Source organism: Bactrocera oleae, chromosome 3, assembly GCF_042242935.1.
Source record: "Bactrocera oleae isolate idBacOlea1 chromosome 3, idBacOlea1, whole genome shotgun sequence".
In the NCBI taxonomy this organism is placed as follows: domain Eukaryota; kingdom Metazoa; phylum Arthropoda; class Insecta; order Diptera; family Tephritidae; genus Bactrocera; species Bactrocera oleae.
In genome coordinates this window covers 90,806,734-90,833,292 of record NC_091537.1, presented here as the reverse complement: position 1 = coordinate 90,833,292, position 26,559 = coordinate 90,806,734, and the positions used below count along the sequence as shown (strand labels likewise).

The following is a 26,559-nucleotide window of genomic DNA, read 5'->3' as shown; positions in this document are numbered from 1 at the left end:
AGTAAACATTAAGTTACAATATATATGGATCAACTTTAGTAAACTATATTGCATATCTTTTTGCGCTATGTTGTATAAGTGGAACTACTTATTTCTTTATAGTTGGCTTTCAAAGCTTGAAAAAGATTATTACTGGACAAATTTTGCTAGTCAGTATATGAAAGTTAAGCTCGGCTTACTGAGGGCATACGAAGACACTGCTTTAACACAGCATTTGTTTGAACTATATTATCTATGCGAAATCAAAAGTCTAAATATATTGAAAATCAAAACCTTTTTGACAGCTTTTTTCACATTTATTTTGAGCGACACTTTGGAAACTCTCGAGTAAATATTGGAAATTTTCATGCAAGATCTGAGACATTTCTCGCTGTTGGGTGAATTATAACCAAATTTTAATTGCAAAATTTTCAAAAAAGCAGCCTTAAAGAGGAGAAGAAACTAACGTAACTAGGAAACTTAACTTGAGCGCTAAGAGGCTACAAATGTGCATGTATGCGTGTATACACACACAGGCACTAAGAGCATCAAAATAAACTAAACGCACAGCATTTTACGAGCTCGTTCATGATTTATGAGTAACATCGTTTTGCAGGAACATGAAAAGCATGGCAGCATATGCAAACATAAATACAGAGATGTACATATGCATGTACGTGTTTGGGAACTTGTGACTTCAAATGTTTGAGTGCGTTAGTTCTGCAATGTGCGCTTGCTGGTTATGTTAGCAGACTGTAGTATATAAATTTTTGGCTGATAAAATATATATTTGTCATTTTTCGAGTCATCAAAGGACAAATGAAATACTAACATTTTCGCAATGAACAGGGAAAGGCAGAAATTAGATATTTTTAATTCTCTCCAACAAGCTTAATTAATACTAAAAAAATAAATAAATATTTTACACTCATTATTGTTTGCATTTACAGTATTTTGCAACCATAAAGTTTCGCAAAAAACGTTTAAAAAGTTTACACGCTTTTTATCGCACAAACCATGCGCACGCACACACACACACACACACGTTGACGAGGCAGCGACGCTGTAATGCGAAAAATTAAATCAAAGCAACCGATACACGAATCCAATCTATGGAAATGACATCTCCGCGCCCAATGTACCGCAACGTGTGCCATCAGTTGGGTTGTTGAACTCATAAAAGTGTGGCATTGATGCAACATATGCCACCAGCGAAGCTGCTGTCGACATCAACAACGAGGCTGCTAACATGCCGCTCTCATGTGCTGCCTTGTTACTGTGATGTGCAGCAATTGATGCAATGACTCATAAATTTTGCTAAAATTTTATAATACTAAAAATGGATTTTTGTATTTTACAGCGCATCATAAAAGTCAAATACACGCATGACACCAATGCACGAGTGGCTAATATAAAGACTTGGGTATACAAGCCCACTTACATATATGCGAACTGGTGGCTGTGATGTGCTTGTGCTAAATTTTTTATGATTACATACATACTCCGCTTCACTTGTGATTACTTACGCTTGGCTGGCGGAGATGCAGTTGACAATTGAAGAATTCTTTTGCGCGCTGCATAAAGTTAAATTAGTTGAACTAAGGAGCACTAAAAGTGACTGGGCGACAGCGGTAGTTAAGTTAATTCAATTAAGCGAGTTTTATATTTTGTGCCTAGTTATACCCTGAACAGGGTATATTAAGTTTACAACGAAGTTTGTAACACCCTCAAGCAAATCGCCGGAGACCCTATAAAATATATACATATACAGGTATGATCAGCATGATGAGCTGAGTTGACTTAGCCATGTCCGTCTGTACGTCCGTCTGTCTGTATATATTGTATACAAACTAGACTAGTAAAGTGATTGCATGGAAAACTTTTTAATTTGACGAGGTATCTTCGCACAAGTTATTGTTTAAGGCAACAATGAATTCTCCGCGGAAATTGTTTAGATCAGACCACTATCTCATATAGCTGTCATACAAATTGAACGTTCACAATCAAGTTCTTGTAGGAAGCCTTTGTATTTGTGAAGGGTATTATAGCTAGTTAACGTTTTGTTTTTGTAATGATTTTGGAAGCATATTTAATTTTCTGTCGAAGAGGAGAGACTTGACGTAAATAGTCCGGTGCTAAGTGTGCTGGAGACTGTACTCATTAAATATATGTCAGTTTTGAGCGAAATCTTAATAGATGTTGCATTTGAATAATTTGTTTATTTAGTTTTTAGTATACATTAATCTTATGATATACTCTTCCTTGTCACTTCTTGGGTTTCATATGACATTTCCGATTTTTTTTAATGGTTATTAATAAAATACAATTACTATGTTAACATGTGAAAGAATAATGTTTCTTTGGTTAAGGAAGCTAGCGATATAAAGTATTACTGAAGCAGCACTTGGCAGGAAAAACCACAGTCAATTTCTCGAAGTAATTATGACTGCACTCCATACATCAAGTCAGTGATTGAAATTATTAGTAAATTTCTTCGATTGATCTCCTAAAGTTTTTTGATCTTCCAGAAAGCTATACCACTGTGTTATATCTCTATAGCATCGCACTCAGTGTATATAAAATAGTATATTAATATTTTCTGATTTCTTTCCGATCTTCCCCAATCGTCTATAGGTGTAATATATCACAAGTCAAAATGTAGAAATTTGGTGATATGTGTGAAAATTTGATTTGTTCTGATTTTATAAATTTGGAATTTATACAAACGTTATTTAGTTGGTGTCTTCGATTAATTTTTTGAAGTTTGTAGATCTTCCAGAAACCTATATGACTGTACTTTATTTTCATAATGACGCACTTAGTGTATATAAAGGAGCATTTTAACATTTTTTAATTTCGTTCCAATTTCGCTCAATCGTTTCATCAATAATAGGTACAACATATCGCAAGTCAAATTTTAGAATTTTGGCAAAGTGCGTGAATTTTTTAATGGTTCTGATTTGAAAAGTTCGGATTATACAAAAGCAATATATATCCTTGTTATCTTCGATTAATTTATGGAAAGTTTCAGATCTTCTGGAAACCTTCATAGGTATTTTACATCTCCATACTTCTGCACTTCATTTATATAAATTAGTTGCATACCATTTCTTAATTCCATTTTGATTTAATAAAAACGCGATGGAAAATTTCTTTTAGATGAATTAAGCTCAAAATTGTCCAGATTCAATAAATTTGGACTTAGCAAATAAATATATCTCTTTAGTGTAAACAATTTATATTTTCCCTAATATTATTATTCTATAAAAAAAACCGTAATCATATAGACTTGTATAATCAGTGAGTTCAATTCTTCATCAAAATTGAAACTTTTTTATTTACAATTTAGGGACTATATTTTAAAGAAGATATTAAGTAGCAATAGCTTGGCTTAAGAATGGCCTTGAGGTTTCGAAAGATGTTTCGTCATAATATTTGATTATTTATGGTGGTGATTTAATTCAGAAATTCGAAAAATCTAGGCAGTTTTACACTAAAATATAATTTTAAGTAAATTCTCTTTTTTATTTACATTTCAAGTAAAATTTCATCGGAACCATAATTTGCGGGACTGAATCGAAGTTTGCTACATTTGAGGAGAAAGCGGACGATTCTAATAAAATTGGGAAACAAAAATGAATAAATTTTGATCGAATTATAAGATTTATTCTTGTCAGCTTTTTAACATATTTTTCTACCATCAAAACTAAGCAAATTTTTCTCCAAAAGCGTAATGCATTCACGAAACCAATAGCAAGCTCTTAAACAATGTAATTAAAATCAACCAAATTGACACACCAACTTCTAACCAATTCAATTTATCACCAAAGCATGCAATTTACCATTAATTGAAGCATGGAGCATAGAAAACCAACGGAACAAAACTAGACTATGAATCAGAAGACAAGCTCTGCTTAATGGTAACACCCTTGTCGCCGAGACCCTGACCATGCATAATGGAGAGTATGGTAGAGGCGCCGCAAAGCCTGACACCCAGCTCGTCTGGCCACAACAAATTGAGACAAAATTAAATTAATATGCCATTTAATTGAAATTTAACCACATTTGCATTTATCGATGCAAAATATACACAAACATAATATATGCACACATAAATATATTTAGGGATGAGAAAGGATATGATTTAAGCGCATCAAAGTGGATGGCTCACGGAGGAAGTAAGCCATTTCGTTTTGGTGACACTCGACTAAAGGTTACCAGGTGTGTGTGTGTGACGGTGCGTATGTTAAGTTTGAAAATTGAATATTGTATGCAATAAGGTAAAACTTCCTCAATTTCATTTAACACGAAATTTGATTGAAAATTAATGTCCATACTTACACGCTGACGCCTGAAGCCAGTAGTGACCGACCAGCAGTGACCAGTCGCGCAATGTGCAGCAGGTGTGGTGAAAATAATGTGATTGGAGCGAGCGCAAGAATAAAGCTGTCAACAACAGTACATCGCCTGCGGGGTGACGAGATAGCGAAGGATACTCGCACACATATACGTATATGGTGATGTGTTCCTTTTTCAGTTTAAGTTTTGCTCCAAAAGAGGAGGTAAATCAGTTTGAGTGAATGATCTAGATTTGCGGCGAAATATACAAGTATATTTGATGAATTAAGCTTTATTTAAGTGTTGGATTTGGATCGATCGGCTAAACTCTGCAGAAAAAATATAAGCGCTGAGAGCGCGAGAGTTATATACGAACATTTAGTTAATGCAACACTGTAACACTATCTTATAGACCGAAATAAGATAAAAATTAAAATTATCATTACAGAAATTTATTATCTATATATATATTATATGTTTGAAAAAAACTCTGAGATTTAAAAACAAATGACGACTGTGCATGGGTCTACGATAATCTCAATGTGGGGCTTTGCGGCACAAGCTAGTAACCAATTTTTATTTTCGGAGTAAACCATAAAAGATTTTAAATTTTGATACAACCAGATAGGTATGTCTAAATTTGGGTTTAACCGAACATTTAATATTCACACAATTTTCAAAGATCACAGTCGTGAACATATTTTGGGGTATTCCGGTGGTCAACCGGAAGTTTGAAAATTAAGATATTTCACAATTGTCTACATATTCGGTATTTAGGGCTTTAAAAATTATTTATGGTGTTTAACAATAAATTTCAAACATTTTCACAGAGTCTGGAAGAGAGAGATGTTGAAAAGACTTAAAATTTTGAAAATAAATTAATACTTACATTCAATTATGCCGTCATTGCAGTGAAAATCTGAAAAAAGAAGAAAACGTTTTGAATAAGTTAAGAAAATAAAGTACAAGGAAACTAATACAACATAATTTTTACCACTTAAAAATTAAAAAATGGGTTTCATGGCTTCAAAAAGCAAAAAAAAAAATTTATTGTCTTATTTAATTCTATAACATTTTTAGAATACTTTCCTAAATTCCTAAGTTGATACCAGTAACAGTTTTTGAGGCACAGGCTCGAGGTCAGCTATATAGTCACTTAAAACTTTAAACGCGTTTTTCTCGAAACTGTGTTTTCAAAAAGGGTTGTCAAGATTTCCCACAAACTGCTCAACCGATCCTAATGAAATTTTACACAGTTCTTAAATATATTCTTTAAAAGGTCTTGCATTTAATTACAATTACCTTCTTATAATTACAATACAATTATTTAAAAGAAAGAAACGTTGAGAAATTGTCACCAAAATTTGCGTTTTTTTTTCAAACGTCTGCCAAAAATACAATATTCACTTTATTTGCTTTTTTCTCCGTCCAATAGCTAGTTAAGGCTCTTAGTTAAAACACTTATTTTTTTCTTTTTACTTATGTTGATTGTCTCAGAAGTTCTGCTGTCAACGCGGAAGCATTTTTTTCTGAGGAACTGCCAGAAATGACGTCGCAATGACCGAGTTTTGAATATTTTCCTTCAAAAATTTCACAAAATATTTATCAAATATGTATCTTTGGAACAATAAAAATTTTGAATAAAATATTTCGTTTTTTATATGAAAAAAAAATTATTGAAAATAGGGCGTTTGTTGCTCGACGAAATCCAGGTAACCCCTTAATAGCAGTATTCACCTGCAAAACTTATTTCAATATTTAGATTTCGGCACGCTTGATTACTAAAAAGGGTCTTACTCCTTTTCCCAAATTTCGAAATTGACAGCCACAGAATGCAATTAAAATCGAAACATGCACGCGGGTGGTCAGCGCAATGCTTTAAATATCGACAGCGTTGCATTTATGCTGACATGCTAGTGTATACGACATGCGGAGATCCACATAATTCGTTTCGAAAAAGAAGCGCAGAGCAAGAGTTATGTTTATACTATATTATGTAAATAATGGTAATTATTATTATGTTTGTAAAGCAGAAATATTGAATGCTGGAAAATAAGGGTACTTAATTACTCATTAAATGGCTAACTAATTCAGTCCGCCAACGCAAAAGCGCCGAGCCATGGCGCGTGTGTGGAATTAAAGCATACTTTTAGGCATATAATTCATTGACTAAACTCTTGTTAAAATAGCAAGGCGTGAGCAATATTTTCAGCGCAAAGTTTATAAGTTCTTTCAAAACCCTTATTGTCTTTGCAACCTAGATCCTATCTTCTTATTAGTTCTTTGAATATATGTTCTTTGCGACTTCTATCTTCGCTTCAGCTCATCGATATTTAATATGTTCGCACAAATTACCCAAAAATTCATTTAAACTGTCTACTAAAACTTCACACTCCTCTAATGGCATTAATTTGTGCCTTTGAATTCGTGTACTCGCCCAAGGTGGCAAGGCTCGGCAGCGGTGCGGGTTCTTTGTAGCTGCCAACAGCAGGTGTGCTTCAAAGAGGACTAATAACGAGGTATTCCGCTATAGATACCTAAGTGGCACACTCACGCAAACACGTGTTACACGCACACATACATACACATTCTCACCGTTATTCTTGGCTTGTTTTGCATTGAACGTTGGCTGTCGTGTTGGTTGTGTAACTGATTGTATTGGCTCACCGGCCACTGACCAAGCAGGCAGGCAGGCAGTCGGTCGGTCGGTCGGCTGGAACATGTGCGCTGTTCGTTAGCGATAAGGACATTTCCATGTAATCATGGATGAATAATTGGATTTTGAATCTCAGTTGGTGACTGAAATGGTCACATGCTGGCACAGGTCTTTCTATTGCATTGTGTGTGTGTTGCAAGCACATGGCAGTGGCATGTTTTGTATTTGGACATGTGTATTGGTGGACATATGTGAAACTATGCACACAAATGCTGCTTGGCTAGCGTTTATAACCCAAATAATATTCACACCGGGAAGCCCATATTACTATTTAGGTATTTTCTAAGTCATATTTATTTATTACATTTCAAATGAGTAGATGTGTGTATATAAAGGGTGTTTTTAGAAGTATGCAATTTCTTTTTGTTCGTTTAATATATGAGAGAGTCATTTCTAATGAGAACAGAATTCTATGGTCACCAAAAGCTCGATGCAATCAAATGATAGTGACATTTTCGGTGATGCTTGTTGAAATATTTTACTGGAGAAGTTAAACCTTTTTGTTATAAAAGTGGAGAAACAAAAGTTTAAGATACATTTATCTGCAGAGCTCATCAAGTATGCTGAAAGTATAAGCGTAATGACTACTAATTCTCTCCAGATAGCAAGCTTTACAGGTGCTTAAATTAGATTAGATAATCTCTTTAGTATGGTTTGAAACATTAAATATTGAAGAGAACTGTTTACTTTGACAGGGGATTTGACCGATAATCTCATTAGAATAATTTATATCTCTAAAAAAAGCACCCTATATGTAGAGAATATTGCAAAAAATTTGTGCGCTTAAAAATGTAATAAATAAAATATTTATTGTTAGGTTTAATTAATGGAAATATATCTTTATGTATTTTTATTTATTTACTTTTGCTAGGCTTGAGCTTAAAATTCCTATTAATTTTTTTTTGTCGACCAGTGTTGATAATTAGGGAAATTAAAACAAGAAAAAACATTAACTTCGGTTGCATCGAAACTATAATAACCTTCGCAGCTGCATTTTCTATCGCAATGAGGGGGAATAAAAAGATAATGTTTATTTTGATTTGGATCGGCCAGTTTATATTGGCAGCTAAATGCTATAGTGGTACGATCTGACCAATTTCTTTGCCGATTCAAGTCAAATTTCGTGAAGACAAAGACAGGTGCAAAATTTCACAAGCTCAGCACTCGACTCAGTTCATCAGGCTGATCAGTTATATACATATATTTTTCATAGCGTCTCTGACGTTTCCTTCTACGTTACCGTCTGCTTTGTGAAAAACTTAAGATATAATATAAGCATTTAATGAGGTCGGGAAGTGAAAGAGGAGGAGGGTGATTGAATATAAAATTTAATATAGTAATATATAGTTTTCTTATACCATCCGAAAATAAAAATTTCAATAAAGAAAAAATATACTTATTGTTATAAAATAGCAGATGTTTTGACGTGAAAATTTTTGATTGAAAATTGGGATGCTTTTTCGATATTAAATCAAAATAAGGTGAAAAAACTCATATTTGAAAAAAAAATATATTAAATTTTGGAATACAAAAAAATAAATTTACACCAAATTTCATACAAAAAATATGTGTTTTTTTGCAAGGCATATGCATTTGGGGTACCGCAGAATGATCCAAAGTAGCGCCAAGTAAGTCACCAGCAGCTTGAAGTATTCAGAAGTTTGATGTTTTATTCTGGAAGTGTCAGATTATACTTTCAATGTTTCTTAACCACTATTAAAGGCGGGCTTAGCGCTATTCTCTGGCGCTGGTAGCCAGAAGCTACACCCAACTTACAATTATACACATAAATGGAGTCACGACTTTTAACTAATTCAAAAGCTTATATACACTTAGTACCTCCCACAGAATATGTAAGCAGATCATATATTTGCACGTTGGAATAGTATATATTTACATAAATATAAAAGTATATACATATATCAGCATACAACTACACTTATTGTAATTACGAGTTCAATTTCATTATTCTTGTATAAAAAATTCATGATTGTGTCTGTAAATAAATGCGCTCTAGTAATTTACTCATTTCGGCTGCATTCGAGTTTCTTTTTGCAAAACAGAAAAAAATTGGAAGAATTACTTCATTGGCCTGATGCGTGGCGAATACTAATTTAGGATAAAAGCCTTTGTGCGTAGTTTGAAAATCTGCATTACAATAGCCTTTGGCACGATAAGTGAGTGCCCCAGAAAATATTCATGTATACTCGTATATGCGAGTGTACAAAACAAAGCGCACAGTTAGCGAAAACGGGAGAATATGAGAACGAAAATTTTATTGGAAAATTTAATAATTTAATTAAAAACATTTAAATATTTAATCAATTTATATAATATATAATGTTTCGAAATAAAGCTTTTTTTTAATTTCCCGGTTTTAGTTTCCACGCCTGGGAAGTAAGAGAGGAATATACAAAAGCTCTCCAAACTTTACTTTACCACTTTCATGTGGCGGAATGAAAGTAAACTAGTAGATGTTAAGTCAATATTAAAAAAAAAATTATAAAAAACTTGTTTTGAAATCTGTGATTTTCAGAAGCTTCTCGGCCCTTTTTTTCAATTCTACATTTAAAGTTATTTCAAAAGTTTTATTAAAAGCTTCACTGTTCTGGTATTTTAGGAAGGTTTTCTACCTTACCACAACGAAACAATTAACTGATTTCAAAAAATTTTATAAACGGCTCTTCTTAAAAGCTGCAATAATCAAAAGCTTTTTTTCCTTACTCCTTCCGAACAATAAAATTTGTCAAAAGGCTTTATAAAAAGCTCTATTGGAAGTTTGTGGTCTTCAGAAGCTTCTCTATGTTATTTCAATAAAAAATAGCTATTTTCAAAAGCTTTTTATAAAACCTTGCTTTAAAGCTGTGATCTTCAAAAGCTTTTCTTACTTATTAAAATCAAACAAAAAGTTAACTCTTTTAGAAAATCTTCATAAAAAGCTCTATTTAAAAGTTGTACTTTTGATTTTTAAAAGCGTTTCCTCCGTATCACAACTAAACCAGTAACCAGTTTGAAACAACCTTTTAAAATGCTTTACTTGAAAGCTGCGATCTGCAAAAGTTTCAAAAAAAGCTTTACTAAAAAATTGCGATCTTCAAAAGCTTCTCATTTCTTTAACAAACAAGTAATAAAAAATCTTCGAAAAGCTTTATTAAATGTTCTTGAAAGCTTTGATAATAAAAAGGCGCTTCTTCACATCAAAGAATTAAAATTTTTACTAAAACAGCAACTCTGGCTCACTGTGCTTATAAATTTAATTCCATCTATGAGTGTGTGTATTGTTCTATACCTTACATATGTAACCGAATATCGTTGCCTACTACACTTCCAATATTCAGTTCAAGCCATAAAGTTAACTAAAGTCCATTCGGCTGCGACGATACCCACATATTACATGCATATGTACGTGTATACATACACATTTACACAAATACATACCTAGATTCATTAGTATGCAAGTATATATATGTATTTACGTGCATGCATCTCATCGCCTACAATCAGGAATTGGCTTCGCTCTGCAAATATTAACCGAACACATACAAATCGTCATATACATGTACTATGTACATATGTGTATATGTGTAGCTTGGATAACCAGAGCAATACATACCTGCCACGTCTGCTCAATCTATTTTTGCATGCAACAGAGTTTGTGCAACACATATGGAATTTATTGATTGCACACACGCAATTTAGGCTTCGTGCGATTGTCCGTCGCTTGGACGGTCATGTCTATACAAGTGGCTGTGTGTGTGTGTTTATGTAACGAGGTACACAACAAGGCAGCGCTCCTTGTGTGCATGACCACGCTCGCCGTTACCGTTACCATGTGTGCTGTATATTTGTATGTAAATATGTGCGAGGTTGTAAGCACGTTTGTGCGTTTATTTGCATGGGCGCAGATATTTTTTAATTAAAATGCAAATATGAGCTGACATTTGCTTAACGCACGCAATGCACAGATGCATGCATACAACTACACACACATACGCACACAGCAATTACTGCATGACTATGCATTTCCGTGCAGTTTGGCAATAATGTGTGTATGACGTGGCGTATGAGTGACCAGAGTGCATTTTAATTTCCTCTTTGCTCGCATTTTTTCTACACTTTTATGGCATAAATGAAGTCGTTACTATATTACTGCACTAAATTGCATGAGGAGTTGATGCGTACAGCAGTTAATTTGCGCTGATAAAGGTATTTGCGCTTTTTCGTGTTTGAATATAACTGTTGACTTCAGTTGCATTGAAATAATTATTCTAACCTCATTTAATGAACTGAATACGAAAAATATGTTAGAAAGAAACGCTTCTAAACGTAAGTACTTAAATTTATATAAAAATATTGCAAATGTGGCAATAAAAATATATATAATGTATATTTATATTAGGGTGCAGCGAAAACTATTTTTTTTTTTTGTTTAGCCTGAGGGTAGAATTGGACAAACAATTTTTTTTTAACATCTAGAGGCATGATCCACTCACTTTTAAAGTAAATTTCGAGTTAAAATTTTTTTTGGACAATAAAAAAAATTTTGATGGGTTAAAACTCTTCACATTTATATAAAAATTACCGAATTTGACGGTTTTAGACTCAAAATTTATTTTAACGCTTAAAGAAAGCATGTTGTCGTTTAAGACTTTTTTTTAAACTCCAATAATGGCCACAAAAATTTTTTAAGTTGATAACTTTTAATTGGCCAGAAAGAGGACTCTCCACAGCTTCTAGAACACTTATTAAAAGTTTTTTACGAAATAAAATTTTTAACTCGAAGTTTACTTTAAAAGTGAGTAAGCTATGCCTCTAGATAAAAAAATATTTTTTCCCACAAATTTCCTTTTTTTTTAATCTACAAATTTTAACCTAAGGCTAAGAAAAAAAAATTTTTTTCGGCCCACCCTAATGTATATATATATAATTTCCGACAGTTTTGTTATTGGTTAATTCAATTTTGTTTGAGCGCACATCAAAGATGGACACAAGCAATGAGCAAATAGCTATTTTTGACAGTTTTTCTTCGATAAGGGCGAAAACGCAAGCCAGCGCTTATGCGTCCCGGTAATTTCGATGTCAAAGATGCATTACGCTCTGGACAACCAATTATCGATAAAATAATGGAAAACGCCGAGTATAAAATAAAAAAATTGTATACTAATATTATAAAATCTTGGTAAACGCATTAACATGGAACGCGATGTATTTTAAAATTAATTGCTAAATTATTGCTAACTGTACAATCCTAAAAAAGTTTTTTTTTCTAGTTTTTAATGATATTTACAAAATATTTTCTTATTTTGCCAAAAAAAAAAAAAATTTTCAACTGTCACAATATTTTAGGCAGTTAAAGTTTTAAGTAAACTCAACTTGTGCTCTTAATATGTGCCTAATACATGTATACTCATAACAGCATTAAGGGGTAAACAGAGATTACTAAATAAATAACTATAAACAAATCCAGTCAAATAATAAACAAACTCTTTTCTAATTGCTATTGAGCGCAGTTATAACGGAATGCCTATATGCTCTGATAAGGCCAAATAATACAAATAACGCTGCTGTATTTAGTAATTATTTGCTCGAACAAGTTTAGCGCGTCATATGTTTTTGTTATTTCAATTGTAATCAATTATCCGCTAATTATATATCGTACAACAAATAATTGATTTAATGCAATGTAATGTCAGTTAGGAAACTTTGCTTACGCTAGTAATTGGGAAAGCGTATCAAAATTGTAACTACAAAAACAACTACAAGGCAAAGACGATATCTGCTTGGCGTTTGCGAATGGAAAATTAGTGAATTCGCTTGAAAGGAGAAGTCGAGATGTATGAGCAAAATATTCATTAGTAATGCGAGCTGCCATGCAGAAGAGTGATGGATGTGAGCGCCGAGCACATAGACTGATAGTAATACATTCTGTAAGGTGAAGCTAATGATTTCCACATCGAACAAATAAATATATATTTGTAAACGAAAGTATTATAGCATTAGAGATAAGTGTTGCACAGCAAAAACTTAGCAAAAAAATAAAAAATTCTGAGCAAGCCAGCTGATAATCGTAGTATGCAAATTAAGTGCCGGAAAGTATGCTTTAATTAATGATGATGCGGTTTTGCTTAGCCCAACACTTATCGCGTAGTTTATTGTTTTGTTTCAAACAAAGATTTGTTGCTGTTGGCATATTTTGCTTATCACTTGCAGCTGATTCGAAAGCAACACAAACAACATAAAAAAAAATCATAAATTCACTTGAATGCAACGTTGAGCTTAAATGTTGACGTTATTGTATTATTAGTTGAAAAGTTTTTTTTCTCTAAACTTTTTCAGAAACTGATTTAAACTAGTTCGTTGACACTTTATATCACTTTTTTCTGTTATTCTACACTAACTTATCAAAATTTTTGCGAGGAACTTGCTGGAACTACCACATAATAGAAAACAATAATTTTAAAACCAGGGCTGCAAGCCGGTTTTCGAACCGAACCACCTCTCTTCACTGGCCTTGCACCGAACCACAAATCAAACCGCTTTTATTTTAAAGTGCGAAAACCGAACCAGAAATGACTCAAAAAACATATTTTGGTTCGGTTCAAAACGAAAATCCCCAATAAGCATTTTTAAGTTAAATACTTGTAATACACGACGTGCTTAAAACCGCAACCCTTATGATAAGCTGTCACAAATTTGCTTGAATGCAAGGCCATGAGATATCATATTTACTGCAATTTCAAATAATCGCGTCTGTGTTCTCAGAAGTTTGGCATACTTTTAAAGTGATTATTTTGTAAATATTTTTGCAATGAGTGTGAATGCAGTGCACAAGAGCTTCTATTTTGACAGAAATTATTATACAAGTGAGCGAATACATTGCTAATTTGAAATAAAAGTAAAACATACAGCAAAATTTTGAAATTTTTTACAATTTACTTGGTCTTGAGTATTTTTACTGAAATTCGTACTAACTTGAAAGGCAATTTTCGTACAAACTCACTTTCAGTGACTGGCTTAAAGACTAGTTGGTGGGAATTTACATAAAATATATTTTTCACATAAATTGTGAGCAACAACAAGCAACTTTGATATGTTCTTTTATGTTAACTATTGCAAATTTAAGAAAAATAGCAGTTCCTTTATGTACTGAAAAAATCCTAAACAATTTTTTTTTTGAAATTTTGAAATGTTTTTTTTAAAATTGGTTTTTTGAAAATTTTGTTTTGCAGAATTTTAAAAATTATGAATTCACTTTTATGATAAAATGATCTAAAATTTTTTTTTTTTAACTTTTCTTATTATTGATTTTGAAAAATATATTTTTTTAATAGAACTGTTGGAAACCACCAAAACTTTTGAAATTTTTTTTATAGATCTAAAAGATTTTTTTTAATTTATATATTTTTTTGTTTAGTTTCGAATAATATATTAAAAAAAAAATATTTAAAAAATTTAAAAAATATTTGTTTTTAAATATTTAAAATATATTTTTTCAGAAATTTAAAAAAAAAATGGTTTTAATTCGGTTGTGCAGTTTATATAGAACTCCATATTACAGAATTTTTGATTAACCTGCTTTACGCTATATGATATATGCTATATGCGTTTTGAGCGTACTTTTGAAAACCACAAAAAATTTTCGAAAACATAATATTTTTTAAATAAACCTTTTTTTATTAAAAAGTTTTTTGGATTGAAATTTTTTTCAACTTCGAATAAATGTAATTTAAAATTTTTTGTTTTGAATCCAAAGAATTTCATAAGCTCTTTATAAAAATTATATAGAATTTAAAATTTTTGCAGACTTTTTGACAAATTAAAATATTAAAACTATGTTGAAAATCATAAAAAAATCGAAAAAGTACATATTAATTTTTAAGTATAACTAAATAAATTCTATAGATTTTGGATCTTTTTTTTTACCTGAAAAAATTTTTAATATAAAGCTAAAATATCTTTTGATTTTAGCTCCTTTTATTTTGATTATATACAATATATATATTTTTTTAATTTAAAACAGTATTTAAATACAGAAAAAGTTTTAAAAAATTGAATTTTTCTAAATAAGTCATATAAACTTTAGATTTAGATTTTTTTGTAATTTTTGAAAAACATTTTACTAACTTAAACAGAAATTTTTAAGTGCTTTAAATTAGTATAACTATCTTATAGATAAAAAATCTAACCCCTACATTTGTGCAACATATGCAAAATGTTACAATAATTTCAAATATATTTAAAAGTTTTGCATTATTTTATTTTTTCAGAAAATTTAAGAATGCACTAGGCTATTGCGAGTTTGGTTTTAAGTTTAAAAAAAAATTAAAAATAAACTCATTTTGTTAAAATAATTTTGTAAATATTCAAAATTAAAATGAACGAAGAATAAACAAAAAAAAAAAAACAATGTGCGCTCAGTTTTTATCGCCGGTGTAAATTAATTTCTTATAAATTTAATTTACTATCGAAAGTACATGTTCTTAATAACATATTCTGGCGTCCTCATAAAGACTTTCCAAGAATTACGTCTATACATATATAACAAAATTAAACGCAAATTGATAACATGCACATATTCAATTTATTATTATCACTACAGTATATGGTATAATATTCAATGAAAACGCATATGAAATTGTGGGTAAAAATAATTGTATTTGAAAAAAAAATATACCAATTTATTAAAACGTTGCAGTGCAGAATTTATTATTAACTAAATTGTTTTAATCATTATACTGAAGCCATGTGAATTAAATTCACTTCTTACTCATATATATATATACAGCTTTGAAATTCAAGTACTGAATGAGTATCACCATGAACAAATCAATATTCTTTCTAGTTAAAGTTGATATTTCCGGTTTTTATCGATACTTGCGATCCTACATTTACGACTACTCTTTAAATATTCCATGCTGAAATAACACTGAAATATTATTTTAGTCCAGAGAAAATGTGCAAGTGCTTACTCCTTCGCCAAACTCTGCATGAGTACACTCAACTTGTCAATGGAGCTTTCGAGCCTATTTAATCTTTAAATGAAAATTATATCACATAAATATATGCTTATTAAAATTATTAAACTCATACTATTGCTAACACAATCACCTATTGGACAGGCTGCAAGCCGAGCGTTCAGATGTTCAGGAGTTAGTTGTTATTCAAGCAAATCACAAAAGATATAGAAAATATGGTATATTAGACTTGGTATTCAAATCAAAACTACTCCATACAAGCTCTATACACTCGTTTTATTACTCTGTATTTAATTCATTCCCTGCAATACGAATTGCGTCCACGTCTGTTTTTATAGCGCTGAACTCTTTGCCGCCATCGAGAAAAATTGTGATTGCTTCATCGGCTGAGACCTCGACAACAGCTGTGATTAACAAAAAACCGAGTAAACCCGTCAACACGTTCATCATCTTTGGACACATGCTTGAGACTAAGAATATTAATGTGAAATTCAACATTCCAAACTTGAGTGAGGGGTGCTCTCGTTTTCAATGAAGCGTACATACCGAGCTGCGGCGAGATTAGTGGCATAAGTGTACAGCTAAACAGATGTATGTTTATAAGAGTATATATGTTTATATATAGTATATTGATGTAGATAACCTCCTAGAGGTTTGTGGACAGCTTTTTTGAAGCTTTCAAAATCGGAAATCTTAAAAAATCAGCCATTATCAATCAAGCCTTTATGTGTTGGTTTGAATAATGAAATAGATAATTAAAACAAGTATCATTATTTAAGGTGTATTTAATTATGCTCGCTCTTCGCGGTACTTACTCATCAGAGTCGCTTATCAAGCAAACTGATTTTAACTCCAACTCATTAAAGAACTATATAGAACGGCGCGCCATTCTTATAAATAAGCCAAGGCTAATGACGAAAAGAGCAAACAAAAAAGAAGAGAAGAGAGAAACTAAACAAAAGTGCATATAAGAGCGATATATTATATTTTCGTAGAACTATAAAGCGCAGAAGACAACTTAGTTTCGGAACTTATTCTATTTAAGCTCTTAAATATGATATTTCGTGAATTTGGAAGGCAAACTGGTACAAATATATGGATATGACAAAACATAAACTGGAACTGAATAGAAAACGTAACCGATTCCAGAGATAAGTTATATGCTAGAATATAGCTTTAAATATCACAGCTTTTAGGTGAGGTTAGGTTAAAAGGTCGATAGTGACAGGAATCAGACTTAAACAGCTTTTAGCTGGTCCGTCGTGGTACTTAGAACTCCTGTAAAATTTATTTGAGATTCGAGGCAGGATTGCCTCCGTGTGGTGCATTCTGGGTAACGTTAAATCATATGCGACCTCCATGGCATTTAGACTACTACAGATCTAAGCTTTTACCTTCCTCTTTATTATTAAGCAATTATAGCATAAATAGTTACTACTTTAGAAATTATAGCAAAGAATTTTCAAAAAATTTTCTGCGACCACTATTACTAAAATATAGTTGGTAAAAACAATCTCTTATATTAACGGAAATTAAGTTAATAAATTATATATATACATATACATCTGATGTGGTATTTACTTATATGAATTTACAAAATATATAAATTTTTATGTTCTACGCCCAAAAATATGTCAGAAACTGATTTGGCAATTTTTTCACTGCTTTTGGGAATAGCAAAGCAAACACAAACAGAGATTGGTAAATATTTTTGGCTCCACACACATACATATATGAGCGCATATGCATATGCAGCAATGAATTTCATGTATATCGTATATACATATATCAGCTTCAGTGGGCTTTAACATATGCAAGCCCTAACATATTAAAATTATTCATGAGAAGTTAATATTTTGCTATTGGGAATAAGGTGTTGCTGCAAAAAATCAATGAATTTTTATTAAATATTAAAATTAAATTGCGGTTAGCACAAAATTTTCACATATGTGTAGTGCTGGGGAAGCTTGTTGGCATTTTATTGTAAATTTTGAGTATGTGTTGTTGTATTTTGACGTATAAAAACTGTACAATAATAGTATTTTCACATTTCATACTTGCCACATACATTTGCACACACACTTCCGGTGGAGCAATGTTAATAACCTAACGCTACAAATGACTGTACATCTGTATGTGTACACGTATACACACATGTGAGCCTGCATGTGTATTTTTTAGGCAGTGAAAAATGTGCAAAGCACCTTTGCAGATTTGAAGTGATGCAAGAACGGCAAAAAACACTCACGCACACATATATTAATATCTGTTACACACACACACACAATTTCATTATTGTATGTATAAAAACCGGCAAGCCGGCAAGTGCAAAGAACATCACCAGCGATGGGAAGTTGTAAAGAAATATTTGAGCACACACATACACACACACTACCATAGAGTTTGCAAAATGCGTTTCCTCGTCATATGCTTAGTCGCTACTAGCAAAGTGTTTGCACACTCGCACTTCATACCTCTGTGTGTACCTATGAACTTATGAAACGGCTTGTATGCCACTATGCAGGAAGGTAGCATACATTTAGGTGCAATGGCTGTTATAGAAGTGCTTTTTCGTTCACAGCGCAATCAAGTGCTGCATGCTTTTAGGTGCATTTAGGTGAGCGTAGTCCATTAAGTCTATACGCACACTACGACCCATGTAGAAGTCTGAAACTGGTTTTAGTTAAAAATGGTAATGACAAAAGAATCGCAAAATTATTACATACGAGAACTAGTCTCTCACTTTTTGATATTACGTTTGGACATTTTGCACACGTCATTTTCTCCCCAAGAAGCTACTGATTTTTCGAAATCGCAGATATCTGACTACTATAGGTTATACCTGCCATACAAACTGAACAATAAGAATCAAGGATTTGAATGGAAAATTTGTTTATTTAACGAGATAGCTTTACGAAATTTGACAGGCATTATTTTCTAAAGCAACTTTACAATTTTCTAATATATTGTTCTGATCGATTCTGATTACTATAGCATATGGCTGCTATACAAACTGACCTATCAAAATTAAGTTCTAGTATGTGAAACTTTTTGATTTGACAAACCATATTCACAAAATTTGGCTGGAATTATAACTGAAGGCAACGGTACAACCTCCGAATGAATTATTCCGATCGAACCACTATATCATATAGCTGTCATACAAACTGATCGATCAAAATTCAAACGTTATATGCAAAACTCTTTCATTTGAAAAGATATCTTCGCAAAATTTTGCATAGACTATTATCTACGCCAACGCTACAATATTTTGAAAAATTTTCAAGATCGGACCGTTATAGCATAAAGCTATCATTCAAACTGATCAATCAAAATCAATTTAAAACTCTTTTTATACCCTCTTTAGCTATAAGAAATCCACCTTTGAAGGGTATTATCACATCGGTGCAGCCAAAGTTATCGTCTTTTCTTATTTTTGTTATATTTTGTTCAGTTTCACAGTTTACGTTTTACAAAAATATATATATTTTTTTTCAATTAGAGCAGCTTATTGCGTTGTTTTCTAGAATATACAAGTATGTACGAAAAATCAGTTCATTTGTAGCAGAAAATCACTTCTTTACTACTTTGCCACTATAAATTTTACTTTTTATTTGGCACCATAATCGAATTGCTGATGCTTTACGCTCGGATTGTGTGGTAATTGATTTGGCGAGTGTGCGCTTGTGCGTTGTTTTCGTTGCAGCATTAGCTGCAACATTAGTCAAGTCGCTTAATAAATCTTCTTTCAGCCAACCAGCTCTCTTGTCGCCCTCAAACATCGGCACTCCCACAGTGAGGAGTCTACTATGCTGTAGCTTTTTGATATTTTTTCTATTTTGTACTCATCTTTTTTTGCACTGTGGCCACATCGTTAAAATAACCAGCAGCGCGGCGCGTATAAACGACAACATTTTGAGGTTTATTGCCAATGCTACAGTGCTGCCATGATCTGCGTAGACTTTTTGCATTTGTTGCTTTTATTTTTGTCACCACAGTCTTTCGATTAAACGGCAGTTGGGCACTTGGCACAGTCAATTTCGCACATACCAACACACACACACATATATGTGTACATATGCATATATGTTGCAAGAGCAACAAAGACGACAGGCGCTGGTACCGCCATTGCAGCTGTCAAAGCAGCCATGACAGATGGCATTGAATGCAATAATTTTCAATTTACCGCTAGAGCTGTGATCCACAACATTTGCGGCAGCTGCTGCAAAAGCCATTCTAGTCATCACTTCACACCCAAACAAACAAGCAGACAAACGCGCGTTGGTTCTTCCGCGTTGTTGCCGCGTAAAACTTAGCCGCAGCAGGCAGTGCATCATTAAGTGCTGTTCATTTTCTTTAGCCGTACGTTGCTTTGCCTTCTACTCCGACTCTCTGTTGAAAAGCGCATAATTTTCGTACATGCCACGCCTCGTTGCTTTTTGGCATGGTTTTTGTTGCTTTTGTTGTTGTGGCTGCTGCTGATTTTATTATATGCATTGTTGTTGTTGCTGTTGGATGCATATAACCGCACAATTTCGCTTTCATGCTGGGCGTATATGCATAATTAGCGCTGATTAATGTGATTATGTAGCACAGTTTTGGGCGCGAATTGCATTTCGTAATGAAGCGTCTATGCGCCAAATACTCAACGTTGGCTAGAGAGTGACAAATGATATAGCAACAATAATGCTCGTGGTATAATTGATAGAAAGATAGAAAGCAAATAAGATAATTAATAGCTATTGAGTGCTTAACTTAGTTGAACTGATGGCTTGTGGCGTAAAATATTAAGAATTAGGTATCTATAAACTTCTACCAAATGTACCACAAAATATTTTATTAAATGTACATATAACTAAAATAATACTTGATACTCCTTTAACCAAAAAATTATTTAAAAGTGTAAAGACCCTGCTTTAGCTGTGCTGGACTCTTATTAAAATCTGATCAAATTTGAACCACATTGAATTATGCCAACGCTTACACCAGTTTTCAATAGCAAAAGCCCTCACTATGATAGTGCTTTCATCGCCTTCAGTGACTTTTTCGGTTTTGGCTCGTTTTCAGAGCGCCATTCGTTTCGTCGTAATATTCATAAAACATCGTCTCATTACCGGTAATGATGAGTTCGGTTAATGTATGGTCCTCAGCTTCGTTATCAAGCATGTATATTGCGATCTCTATACGACGGGTTTTTTGCAAACGATTCAGTTCTTTTGATACGATGCAAGCATTGACCCTCTTTATACCCAAAATATTTAATGTGTTGAATCGATCCATTAGAGATGTTCAGTTTCTCTCTGATGCCAACATGATGATTCAGGCTCTGTTTCTTTAAAATTTTCGATGTTATCATTATAAGCAGGGTTATATGAACTCCTCGCATGAGGCAAGTTCTCGATGACTTCGCGACTTTCACTAAATGCATTGTGCCACTGAAATACTTATCAGCGTGATAAAGTGGACCCCCAAAAACAGCTTTGAAACATTTTAAACTATTACCGTGATTTCATTGGAAAAACTTAAAATTTTAAGCAAACTTGTAGTTCCATTTTTTTCATAGTAAAAATCGCCAGACAGAGTTTTCGCGTTGTGAACAAAGATCTCTTAATAATCTAATTGACAGATGGAGATAAAACTTCACACGAACATAAAAAAAGGTTGTCACAATCTGGAATTTTTTTTTTTGATTCGGTTTGCCGTACAATTTTTATGGCGCATGGTCTTTCGAAGAGTCTCATCTGACGATCATGATCAGCATTTAGGTAATTATATCACAGCTATCTGACAGTCATTTGACAGCATTTGAGAACTTTCTGACAGTTATTTGACAGGATGGCCACCATGTGAGAAACATGTGGCAATAGTCACCGTATAGCCACTACTTGACAGCTATCAATTAACAGTAGCTATTTGACAGTTGTCTTAGAGTTTTATGAAATCATTTGGCAGCCATCTGACAGTCAGATTATTCAGATCAAAAAGTTAATCTCCAACAAGACCTAAACTTTATTTGATTTTGCATTCATTATAGCAAGGCCTGCATTACGCCCTACATTACGCTCTAACTTCTTTTTATCGCATATTTTATAGGCTTAGTTATTTTGTTTAAAATTATTTGACTACTGTTTAGTCATTTCAGGTATAGTAGGCTTTAATGACAATAAGTTTTGAGTATCATGTACGCTTTCTAAAGCTTCTATTACACTACTAAGTCGGCATATTCAGTTCGAGGTAGCAAGTTCCACTAAGGGTAACAAATTCTACTTCTAAGCTACTCTTTCGCCTAAGAAAGAGTTTGAAAAATATTTTCAAATCACGAGTAATCCAATAAAAGACTTTCTTACTTCAAAAAAGTAAGTTTTCCTCCAAACTCATGTTAGCTAATTATAATAATTTTACGCAACTATAAACTACTCTTTCAGTTACGTAGGGGCTTGAAAAGAAAGTCTAATTCATGCAAATAAATACTTTTTAGTTGCAGAAAAGCTTTGCTCTAGATATAGATTTGGATTTTTTGCGAATAAAAATAAATACAAATTTACTTCATTTATTTTGTTCTGAAATAAATAATTTTCATAGGAAATTTATGAAAATTGCGCTTTTTTCGCTTTAACACACCTCTTGTTGCCTATTTTATGGCGCATTTCCAGCAAAAATGATTGAATAATGCGATTAATGAATTTTGGTCAATGAACCATATCTATCTGTCAAATTGGGTGCGAGTTACTTCTCATTGTTGCAGTTGTTGTGGATAAATATGGTTTGAGAATTCGGAAAAGAAATGTTAAAAAAATTGCAGAGACAACACAGATGTTTTTTAATAAAATAATTTTTTATTATATTAATGGCGGTGAGACTAGAGCGAAATGGAAGCGGATGTATTATAAATTCACTTTTTTGGCTAAAACTGGAAAGAATTTTTAACATACAGAAAATATAATACACTTAAAACGCAGCATTTCGCAACCAACTTTTTAAATGATTTTTTTTTTTTTTAATTTTAAATGAGGAAAGTTAATGGAGCACTGACTAAATGATGCAAATAACATTCGCTTGGCGCATAGACTATTCAAATGAAAACTAAATCTATGCGGAACAGCGCCATACACCATTGCACTTCAATTTATGACGCCTAGATGTATGCTAGGGCTTTTACGCCGCCTTCATTTTTTTCCACAATTTACACTGACGTATTTTCATAAAAGTCGGTGAAATAAAGAACTTAAGTAATTTATATTATTGTTGCAACAACAGCGGCACGACAGCAGCGGCCACACTGTAATATTGTGGCATTCAGCTGAATTTTACTGTTACTCCAGTACATATGTTCTCGATTTCATTTCTAAGCAGCCACATTGCAACAGCATGGGGAATAGGGAATAGCGAAAGAAACCCCAGCAACGCAGCGCACGAATAGCGCAAATAGCTGGTAGTGCAAAAAGTGCGGGTGAACGGCAAAGGATTTTTCTTTTATACTGCCATACTCACAGCTTCCGCATGCCGCTCGTGCTTTTGCGCTTCCTGTGCTAAATCTGCTGTGTTTTTTCGTTGTGCATGGTTCCCTGGTTGACGGTTGAAATAAAATCGTATTTGCAGTTAGAAACAGAGATATCCTTTTCTTCGCACGAAGTCTGTTGAAGAGCTCTAGTTGCACGTGTGTGTGTGTGTGTATGCGTGCGGAATGCAGATAAAGCTCGGATTTTATGTGATGTGTAGCTGGTGAGCAGTTGTGGCAAAAGTTAAAATTCACCACAACTTCTAGTAATCACTAGGATATACCCCATGTTGTTGTTATAGTTGGAAAATAAGGAAGGCTTAAAATTTTATGTGCAATGCAATTGGCAGAGATTTTCTTAGCAAGTGGAGGAAAATTAAAATAAATTTAATGGTGAGGTTATGTGGCACAGTTATACTTGTACAAATTGCGGTTGTTCTGAAATAATATAGGTATACTCGTATGTACTTATACTACTTATATATGAAGAAAAGGTATTTTTCTAAGATTAGAAATGTTCAAATTTTCTCCTTTTTGTATGTTATTTAGTATTTTAAAGGCGATGATCGTTTTTCCGAATTTCTGGGAAACTCAAAAGGGATCTTCCAAGTCAGGCTTGAAGAATTTTTTCTTTACTTTTAGTACAAGCTCACGAAATGGGTGACTTTTTACATATGCATAGTCTTTAAAATTTTTGCGAAGTTTGTAATTTCACGACTGTGACATATTTGTCAGCCATTTTTAACACAGAAAAGCTTTTCTGGTAGTATACGTGGTCGAAAGGCCACCTAATTTTTTTTTGTGATATAGGTACAGAAACTATTAAAAATCGATCACAAGATCTTCATAAATCGACGAAGCATTTCTATCTGACAACAAATTTGCTAAAGTGGTTTATATGAATCCCAGCCACTTCGCTATGTTCGCCGAAGGTGTGTCTACCGAAATATTTTAACTTCAGTCTGGCAAAAGCTGGCCAGTAGAGGAGAAAATGCCGATAATTCCACCTTGTCTGTCTCCATACAGCTTTGGCAAGGCACTTAGCCTCACCGCATGTGAGCCTATTGCATAGTGTCTAGTCAGAAGACATACAATTGCGGCGAGATTGACTTTGTTTCGTGCAAATAGTTCAGAGCACACCTTACTATATTATTCGTTGAGAGATGAGCAAAAAAGACACTAGGCAACAGAACACAAAATAATATTTTTTTAATATTTCTAGCTTCGGCAAAAGGAGAAAACCTTATAAGAAACAATTTTTTAAGTAAAATTAGGGTAGTTATTGCAGATCGTAAGAAGTGTTCCCAGTTTATTTTTCCGGTTCTGAAATCATTTTTGAAAAAAAAGTACACAAAATTTTCAGCTTTTTCTTTGCTAATGAAAAGCTGTTTTTCGTAGCAAAATTAAATCATTAACACTAATAAGTTTAAAAACAAACTTATTGGAGTACATGGTTATGTTAAATTAGGTACTAGGTCTGCTGAGTCGGAAAGCACGCGAAACTCATATATCACGCTTAGTTGCCGACCAGTCCTTTGAGATACCAAAAGTATCTTGTAAAATAATAAAATTACACATAAATAGTTTAAGTATTATGTGCTTGACCCAAGTATGTTTGCGGGAACTAATTTCTATCCCAGTTAGTTTACCTGAATGACCAAAGCAATGAAATACAAAGTATTTCAGTCTTTGTTTAAGAAAGCTGAACAATCCAGAAGAAAAAATCCATCTGTAGTGGAGAGTGATTCCATATATAATATTCATGACACCATATTTTTTGCTTTGAAAGTTTGCTTTTGCCTACTACGAATAGGCCTGAATTGCTCGTACGAACATAAAAGAAATACTAAAAAATTTTCTACAAAAGCAAACTTTAATAAAAAAAAAAAATATTTTTCTCTTATTTTTGGTGTGAGAGAAACTGAAATTTAACATGCAGTAGTTCATGTCGACCGGTAGACACAAATATCACAAAAGCCTAAGCAAAATTTCATTTACAATTAAAAAAAAAATTTTAAGTATTTGGTACTCACATTTTTTGAACGCCTTTGTGCTACAGTTGAGTCTTGCTTTGAATTACTGGAAATATATAGAAAGATGGTAGAGCTTTATTATACCAAAAAATATGAAAGCGTTAATAAAAATCAAACTCTAGAATATACACTTAGTTTATAAATAAAAAAATAAAACAAAAAGATTTTCGTATTTTGCACTTAAAATAATATATATACTCGCATATGTATTTATTTATATATATACATATAATAAAGCAAGCTTTTGCAATGCTCCTTGTTTATATTTGCAGAACTTTAATGCAGCCAATATAAGTGTGCGAAATATCACAGAAACGCCATCAAAATTATGTCATAAATATTTGATACGGTCTGTGTGCTAAATTGCTCAAGCCATCTGTAGAATTTCAAATGTGTGGCAAGCGAATAGCAGTTCAACTCAACAGCAACAACATGGCGCACGATATGCTTCGTTACAAATGACACATGTCTGCTCTGGCTATTACTCACACAATTACAATATAAGTGCTTCGCATATGCACAAATACACACTGACATGTGCGATGTGTGCTGCGCCTAAATGTATGCTAGTCCGCTGTTGTTAAATGTAATTTCCTTTTGCATAACCATTATTTTGCATAAAGTGCAGCGACGAGAGACCAGAATTGCGAATGTAAGCAATAAAACTCAATAGTTGAGTGGACAAATAAAATTGCTGACAATTTACATTTCTAAATAAATAAGTGAAGGGATAATATCGTAAGGAACTGCAAGAGAGTCAAGCGTTAATTTAAGAACTATAGATAACTTGTAAGAAGTAAAAATAATAACAAGATAATGGTGGTAATTTCACGAGTGTAGTGTGTGGTAAAATAACGAGTTTTAAGTTAGGATAGCTCTACTATGCTATTTTTTTTCATAAATTCATTGAGAATTGCGAACAAATGCATTTGACGAAAGAAATTTTCGGAAAATTGTCGTTTATAGGGTACACATATACATATTTTTTTATCTAAACATTTATGTTACATGCATAAAAAT

At 32.7% G+C, this 26,559-nt stretch overlaps 1 protein-coding gene and 1 long non-coding RNA gene across 5 annotated transcripts in view; both read right to left on the bottom strand.

Moving 5' to 3' along the window:
* B4 (imaginal disc development protein B4) overlaps nt 1–26,559 on the bottom strand; it is a 225,792-nt gene that overhangs the window by 57,552 nt on the left and 141,681 nt on the right. For all 3 annotated transcript variants that reach the window (XR_011395541.1, XM_070107200.1, XM_070107201.1), the window contains 2 exons: nt 25,540–25,585; nt 5,207–5,236 (listed from right to left, as the gene is read on the bottom strand). The gene's annotated coding sequence lies outside the window, so the exon portion shown is untranslated. The remainder of the gene's footprint in view (nt 1–5,206; nt 5,237–25,539; nt 25,586–26,559) is intronic.
* LOC106615802 (uncharacterized) lies at nt 15,891–16,285 on the bottom strand. 2 transcript variants are annotated; one of them, XR_011395159.1, is made up of 3 exons: nt 16,142–16,285; nt 16,003–16,065; nt 15,891–15,948 (listed from the first exon to the last, which is right to left on the bottom strand). It is a non-coding gene; the product is annotated as an uncharacterized lncRNA (long non-coding RNA). The 2 variants fall into 2 exon arrangements; XR_011395160.1 differs by having other exon boundaries at nt 15,915–15,959.